Here is an 8,466-nt window from a genome sequence, read left to right as displayed (position 1 = left end):
TAAAAACCAATAATGCAGAGAAAACTGCATCAGCCAATGGGCAAAACAAACAACCAGTAACAAAATGGCAGGATCAAATTCATACATAACTATATTAACGTTGAATGTAAAAGACCTAAATGCCCCAATCAAAAGGCACAGACTGGCAAACTGGGTAAAAGGTCAAGACCCATCTGTGTGCTGTATCCAGGAAACCCATCTCACATGCAAAGACACACTTACACTCAAAGAGATGGAGGAAGATTTACCAAGCAAATGGAGAGCAAAAAAAAAAAGCAGGAGTTGCAATCCTAGTCTCTGATAAAATAGACTTTAAACCAACAAAGATCAAAAGAGACAAAGAAGGGCATTACATAATGGTAAAAGGATCAATGCAACAAGAAGAACTAACAATACTAAATATATACAGACACAGCAAGATACATAAGGCAAGTCCTTAATGACCTACAAAGAGACTTAGACTCCCACTCAATAATAGTGGGAGACTTTAACACTCCACTGTCAATATTAGACAGATCAACGAAACAGAAAATTAACAAGAATATCCAGAATTTGAACTTAGCTCTGGACCAAGTGGACCTAATAGACATCTATACAACTCTCCACCCCAAATCCACAAAATATACATTCTTCTCAGCACCACATCACACCTACTCTAAAACTGACCACATTATAGGAAATAAACCACTCCTTGGCAGATGCAAAAGAACAGAAATCATAACAAACAGTCTCTCAGACCACAGTGCAATCAAAGTAGAACTCAGGATTAAGAAACTAATTCAAAACTGTACAACTTCATGGAAACTGAACAACTGGCTCCTGAATGTCTTCTGAATAAACAATGAAATGAAGGCAGAAATAAAGATGGTCTTTGAAACCAAGGAGAATGAAGACACAATGTACCAGAATCTCTGGAACACATTTAAAGCAGTGTCTAGAGGGAAATTTATAGCAGTAAATGCCCACATGAGAAGTGAGGAAAGATCTAAAATCAACACCTTGTCATCAAAATTGAAACAGCTAGAGGGGTAAGATCAAAAAACTCAAAAGCTAGCAGAAAATGAGAAATAACTAAGAGCAGAACAGAAACGAAGGAGATAGAGACACAAAAAAACTTCAAAAAAATAAATAAATCCAGGAGCTGGTTTTTTGAAAAGATCAACAAAATAGACAGACCACTAGCCAGATTAATAAAAAAGAAAAGAGAGAAGAATCAAATAGATGCAATGAAAAACAATGAAGTGGATATCACCACCTATCCCACAGAAATACAAACTACCGTCAGAGATCACTACAAACAACTCTATGCACATAAACCAGTAAACCTGGAAGAAATCGATAAATTCCTGGACACTTGCCAACATTAAACCAGGAGGAAGTTGAAACCCTGAATAAACCAATAACAAGGGCTGAAGTTGAGGACCTACCAACAAAAAACAGTCCAGGTCCAGATGGGTTCACAGCCAAATTCTACCAGACTTACAGAGAGGAGCTGGTACCACTCCTTCTGAAACTATTCCAAACAATCCAAAAAGAGGGAGTCCTTCCCAACTCATTTTATGAGACCAACATCATCCTGATACCAAAACCTGGCAAAAACCAAAAAAAAAAAAAAAAAAAAAAAAAAGAAAACATCAGGCCAATCTCCATGATGAACATAGATGCAAAATCTTCAATAATATGCTGGCAAACCAGTTGCAACAGCACATCTAAAAGCTTATCCATCACAATCAAGTAGGCTTCATCCCGGGGATGCAAGGCTGGTTCAACAGACACAAGTCCATAAACATAATCCACCACATAAATAGAACCAAAGACAAAAACCACATGATTATCTCAATTGCTGCAGAGAAGGTCTTCAACAAAATTCAACAGCCCTTTATGCTAAAAACTCTCAATAAACTAGGTATCAATGGAATGTGTCTCAAAATAATAAAAGCTATTTATGACAAACCCACATCCAATATCATAACGAATGGGCAAAAACTGGAAGCATTCTCTGTGAAATCTGGCACTAGACAAGGATGTCATCTCTGACCACTCCTATTCAATATAGTATTGGAAGTTCTAGCCAGAGTAATCAGACTAGAAAGATATAAAGGGTATTCAGTTAGGAAAGGAGGAAGTCAAACTGTCTCTATTTGCAGACAACATGATTGTATATTTAGAAAACCCATCATCTCAGCCCAAAATCTCTTTAAACTGATAAGCAACTTCAGCAAAGTCTCAGGTTACAAAATCAATGTGCAGAAATCACAAGCATTCCTATACACCAATAACAGACTAACAGAGAGCCAAATCAAGAGTGAACTGTCATTCACAATTGCTACAAAGAGAATAAAATACCTAGGAATACAACAAACAAAGGATGCAAAGGATCCCTTCAAGGAGAACTACAAACCACTGCTCAAGGAAATAAGAGAGGACACAAACAGATGGAAAAACATTCCATGCTCATGGTTAGGAAGAATCAATATCGTGAAAATGGCCATATTGCACAAAGTAATTTATAGATTCAACACTATCCCCATCAAGCTACCAATGACCTTCACAGAACTGGAAAAAACCACCTTAAACTTCATAGGGAACCAAAAGAGAGCCCACATAGCAATTCTAAGCAAAAAGAACAAAGCTGGAGGCATCACGCTACCTGACTTCAAACTATACTATAAGGCTACAGTAATCAAAACAGCATGGTAATGGTACAAAAGCAGAGATGTAGACCAATGGAACAGAATGGAGGCCTCAGAGGCAATGCCACATATCTACAACCATCTGATTTTTGACAAACCTCACAAAAACAAGCAATGGGGAAAAGATTCCATTTAATAAATGGTGTTGGGAAAACTGGCTAGCCATGTGCAGAAAGCAGAAACTGGACCCCTTTCTGACACCTTATACTAAAATTAACTCCAGATGGATTAAAGACTTAAACATAAGACCTAACACCATAAAAACCTTAGAAGAAAACCTCAGCAAAACCATTCAGCCCATAGGGATAGGCAATGATATTGAGCATCCTCTCATGTGCTGACTGACAATTTGTGTATCTTCTTTGGAGAAATGTCCATGTAAACTCCTTGTCTATTTTTAAATTGAGTCATTTGTCTTTTTCTTATTGAATTGTGAAGGATAGCAGAATTTGCCAACCAAATTATGCCATTTTGGCATAATGATTATTTTGAGCTGAAGGCAACTGGGAAGAAGCAGATACAAAGAAAGCTCTCTGCTCTTCCCCTAAGTTACTGAAAAGCAGGGCATAAATTTGTAATTTCCTTAACCAAGAAAGACAGAAGTTAATTGTTAGAGCCAACTCTAGACCTTTATCTGCTTAGGGATATCACCAATGGAATCTGCATAACAAACCTTGCTAAAACTAGCCCTTATTTACCATTAGTTTCCCCATATATTTGCCTTCCCAAAACTTGCCACCCAAGAAGCTGAAAGTAATTTTGCTTTATCTGGTCACTTCTCTAAAAAGTATGGTTCTTTCATTAACGTGCTGTGTAAGCCCAAGTTCTAAACACCCTTTGAGTTACTCACCACTAATGTTCCCATGGGTATATGCAATGCACATGTTAATAAACTCCTGTTTGTTTCTCTCTTGTTAATCTCTCTTTTGTCTGTTTAATTTACAGGACACAAGCCAGAGAAAGGCAGAGGGAAAAAGACTTTCTTCCCCTAAAGTTGTAAATTCTTAATATATTCTGGATACAAATCCCTTAGCAAATTATGTGATTTGGAAATGTTTTCTTCCAGCCTCTAGGTTTGTCTTTTACCTTTTGTGGTCATGTCCTTTGAAGCACAAATGTTTTTAATGTAGATGAAGTCTAGTTTACCAAATGTTTCTTTTATCACTATGATTTGGTGTTGAATCTAAGAAATCATTACCTAACCCTGGGTCACAATTTACTCCTATGTTTACTTCTAAGAGCATTAAAATTTTAGCTCCTGCATTTAGGTCTATGATCCATTTTGAGTTAACTTTTGTGTGTAGTGTATAATAGGTGTCCAAATTTTTGTGTGTAGTGTATGGTAGGCATCCAAATCATTTTGGCAAGTGGATAGCCAATTGTTCTAGCACCAATTATTTAAAGGACTCTCTTTCTCCATTGAATTGTCTTTGCACCTTTGTCAAAAGTCAGTTGACCATAATGGTTAACACAATTTTGTTAAACAAAAATAAAGTTGGAAGACTTATACTTCCTCACATATAAACCTACCACAAAGCCATAATAATTGAAAAGCATGAGGATAGATGTACAGGTAAATGGAATAGAACTGAGAGTCTAGAAAAAAAACCCATATATATGTAGCTAATTGATATTTGACAAGAGTAACAAAACTACTCAATAAAGAAAGAATAGTCTCTCCAATAAAGATATTGGGAAAATTAAATAGCCACATACAAAAGAATGAAGTTGAATCCCTACGTTTTACCATCTACAAAAATTTACTCAAAGTGAATAAACTCAAGACTTAAATGTAGGAGCTAAAACTATAAAACTGTTATGAAAAAGAAATAGGGATAGAGCCTTATCACCTTGAACTTGGCAATGGATTCTGGGAAATTACATCAAAAGCACAAGTAATGAAAGAAAAAATAAATTAAACTTCAAAATTTTAAAGTTTTATGCATCAAAGCACATGATAAAGAGAAAAAATGAACAATAAATGGGAGAAAACATTTGCAAATCATATATTCAATATGAGTCTATGAGTATCCAGAATACATTAAGAATTATAACCACTCTACAGAAAAAAAATTAAAAATGAGCAAAGGACTTAAATAGATATTTTTCTAAAGGTATACAAATGGCCAATAAACAGATGAAAAAATGCTAAACATTATTAGATAATTAGGGAAGTGCAAATAAAAACCATATTGAAGAACTGCTTCACACAATCAGGATAGCTATTTAAAAAAAAAAAAAGAAAAGAAAAACACAAGTGTTAGTGAGGATGCAGACAATGTCAGAACCCTCACACATTTCTGGTGGGAATGTAAAATGGGTCAGCCACTGTGAAAAACAGTTTGGCAATTCCTCAATAAGTTAAACATATCATTACCACATGATCAAGCAATTCCACTTCTAGGTATATATCAAAAAGAACTAAAAACAGGTATTCAAACAAATACTTGTACACAAATATTCATAGCAACACTATTCACGATTGCCAAAAGGTAGAAACAACCCAAGCGTCTATCAACTGAAGAATGGATAAACAAAGTGTGATATATCCATATGATAGAACATTATTCAAACATGCCTGTAATCCCAAATACTCAAGACACTGAGGAGAAAGGAGAAGGGGAATTAAAAGATGGTAAACTGTTGAGACATGCTGAGTGTATGATTGCTGAGAAATGCTGAGTGTATGATAAAATTATATATTTTGCTAAGAAGAACGATGGCAAGGAAAACGTAGCCACCCCTGCCCCCAAGTGGAAAACTACTTAGGGCATTCTGAAGTAGCAAAAGAGTATATGTATATCATATACCAGTTAAAACAATTCTTTAAGCACGGGGTATGTGATCCTGCCCCATGGCTCCCTCCTGGAAAATACTTTCTAGTTTGTCCTTGATCAGTGGTAAGCAGGCACCAGCTGCCTACCTAGTTTATCTTGGTTCTGTGAGAAAACACAGAACACCTGTTTGTTAGTAATAATCATCTGTTCAGAAATAATAAATATGTGGGTCAGAATCTGCTGAGGCCCTCAGCCCAGAATGCTGTCAGCCCCCAGAGGCTCTCAGCTCGAAAGGCTGTTGGCCCCCTGATAGTCCCACTTTGCTGTTCTCTCTTGGTGTCTGCTTCTTGCCTTCAGTGCTGCCTGGGTGGGAGTCTCTACAGCCGAGCTGGTCTCAGTAAGTTGCACCCAAACAGGGGACTCAAACCCAGGACGAAGGGTCACCTGAGCGATGGAGAAAGAAGCTAAGCTGAAGGTACCCCAGAACTCTTGAAAAAAATCTCCCAGGATAAGTTGGGTGAGCCCGGAATTAGCCTGAGAACTCTTGAAAAAACCTCCCAGGGTAAGTTGGGGGAGCTCAGAAGTAGCTCGGGAACTCTTAAAAGAATCTCCTGGCTGGGTGCTGTGGCTCACACCTCTAATCCCAGGACTTTGGGAGTCTGAGGCAGGTGGATCACAAGGTCAGGAGATAGAGATCATTCTGGCTAACATGGCGAAAGCCCATCTCTACTAAAATACAAAAAATTAGTCTCTAGTCACAGCTACTTGGGAGACTGAGGCCAGGGAATCGCCTGAACCTGAGAGGTGGAGGTTGCAGTGAGCCGAGATCGCGCCACTGCACTCCAGCCTGGGCAGCAGAGTGAGACTCCATCTCAAAAAAAAAAAAGAAAAAGAAAAAGAATCTCCCAGGTGAGTTGGGGGAGCCCAGCAGTAGTGCGAGAACTCTTGAAAAAAATCTCCCAGGGTTGGTTAGGGGAGCTCAGTACTTGAAAAAATCTCCTAGGGTGAGCTGGGGGAGCTCAGTAGTATTAAAGTAACATGGGACAAAGATCAAGCAAATGGGAGACTTATTTGGTGTGGTCTGTTAGGGCTTTAGTGCATTTTGCCTTAGAATTGTTTCAGACAGAAGATGAACAAGAACATTTAAGAGAGGAAGGAGAGTGTGATGAAGTATGCAGAGAAATTAAAGAGCAAAAGGATGAAAAGTCAAATGAGGAAAAGGTATGCCCATCAGCCCCCTCTCAGTATCTTGCTGAGGGATGACCAGATCCTCCTGATATCTCTCCATTAAAGAAATTGGAAGCTACCTAGAAAGTGAAACTAGCTGTTCCTGTTGCTGTGTGTACTCCTAGAACTACAGTAACCAGTTCAATTCAGGCAGAAGTTCAACAAGCAAGAAAAAAGGGAGATTGGAAGCATGGCAATTTCGGTTGGTTTTTGTAGACTAGGACACTTTAACCCGAACTTGTCTCCCTCTCAATTTTTACAATTTAAGACCTGGTGGGCTACCGAGGCTAATATTCAAGCTAATATAAATGTTAATGTTCAACTTCCAATTAATATTGCCATAGAACAACTCACAGGAACTGGTGCGTGGGCTCCTTTACACGCACAGGCCACTATGGCTGATCTAGCCATAGAGCAGATTAGAAAAGTATGTTTGAGAGCTTGGGAGAAAATTACATCCGGAAGTGAAAAAAATCCTTCTTTAGGAGCTGTGAAGCCGGGGCTGAAAGAGCCATATGCCAAATTTATAGCTGGATTGCAGGAAGCCATAAGAAAGGCCATATCAGAAACAGAGGCTCACGATATTGTATTACACTTACTAGCATTCGACAATGCTAATTCTGAGTGCCAGGCTGTTTTACAGCCACTTAAAGGGAAAGCTCACTTGGTGAATTATATTAAGGCATGTGATAGAATAGGAAGAAATTTACACAAAGCTACCTTATTGGCACAAGTGATGGCACGTTTAAAGATAAACAAAGGAGGGCCAGGTGCGATGACTCACGCCTCTAAGCCCAGCACTTTGGGAGGCTGAGGTGGGTGAATCACAAGGTCAGGTGTTCGAGAGGAGCCTGACCAAGACAGCGAAACCCCGTCTCTACTAAAACTAGAAAAATTAGCCAGGTGAGGTGGTGGGCACCTGTAATCCCAGCTACTCAGGAGGCTGAGGCAGGAGAATTGCTTGAACCCAGGAGGCAGAGGTTGTAGTAAGCTGAGATAGCACCACTGTGCTCTAGCCTGGGCAACAGAGCAAGATCCTGTCTCAAAAAATATAAAAGCTAAAAAAACTAAAGGAGGTCCTGGGGCTTGTTTTAATTGTGGAAGGAGATAGTGAATATAGAACTCCACAAACGCAACTAAATGTAGCATGATTAACTTTAAATTTTTTGAGTTTGCCAAGGGGAGGACAATTAACAGCGACGGAACAATACCTGAATAAACAATCCAAGGAAGAACTGTAAGGCAATTAACCTGGTGGCAAGATCCACTCACAGAGAATTCAGGAAAAGGCAATGTAATAATATGGGGTAGAGAATTTGCTTATGTTTCTCCAGGTCCAAATCAGCAACTGGTGTGAGTACCATCCAGATATTTAAACTTTCACAGATGGCTGAGGAAAACCTGAAGAAAGCAGGACAGCCTGTCACTATGAGTAACTCAATGGTAGCCCTGATGGCAGTTATCACCACTGGAGTGAGTACTCCTGGAGTTGGAGCAGAAATAAAAGGAAATCTCACATATTGGGCATATCTTCCTTTCCCTCCTTTATTGCAGCTCATGGCTTGATTAGATCCCCCAGTAAATGTAAATGGAGGATTAATAGGACCACAACCAAAAATGGTATAGCCAACAATAAGAGCTGAAGAAAAAACATTGGAAAATGCTTACAGCCCTAAAACCAATAAAAGTCTGGGAAGGAAAATATGATAGAAGATCAGGCCTTAATTCTTTTCTTTTCTTTTTCTTCTTTCTTTCTCTCTCTCTCTCTC

The sequence above is a fragment of the Sapajus apella genome, unplaced genomic scaffold (genome assembly GCF_009761245.1).
Source record: "Sapajus apella isolate SASKATOON/1434 unplaced genomic scaffold, GSC_monkey_1.0 scaffold50, whole genome shotgun sequence".
Lineage (NCBI taxonomy): Eukaryota > Metazoa > Chordata > Mammalia > Primates > Cebidae > Sapajus > Sapajus apella.
Note: the sequence above shows the minus strand (reverse complement) of the source record.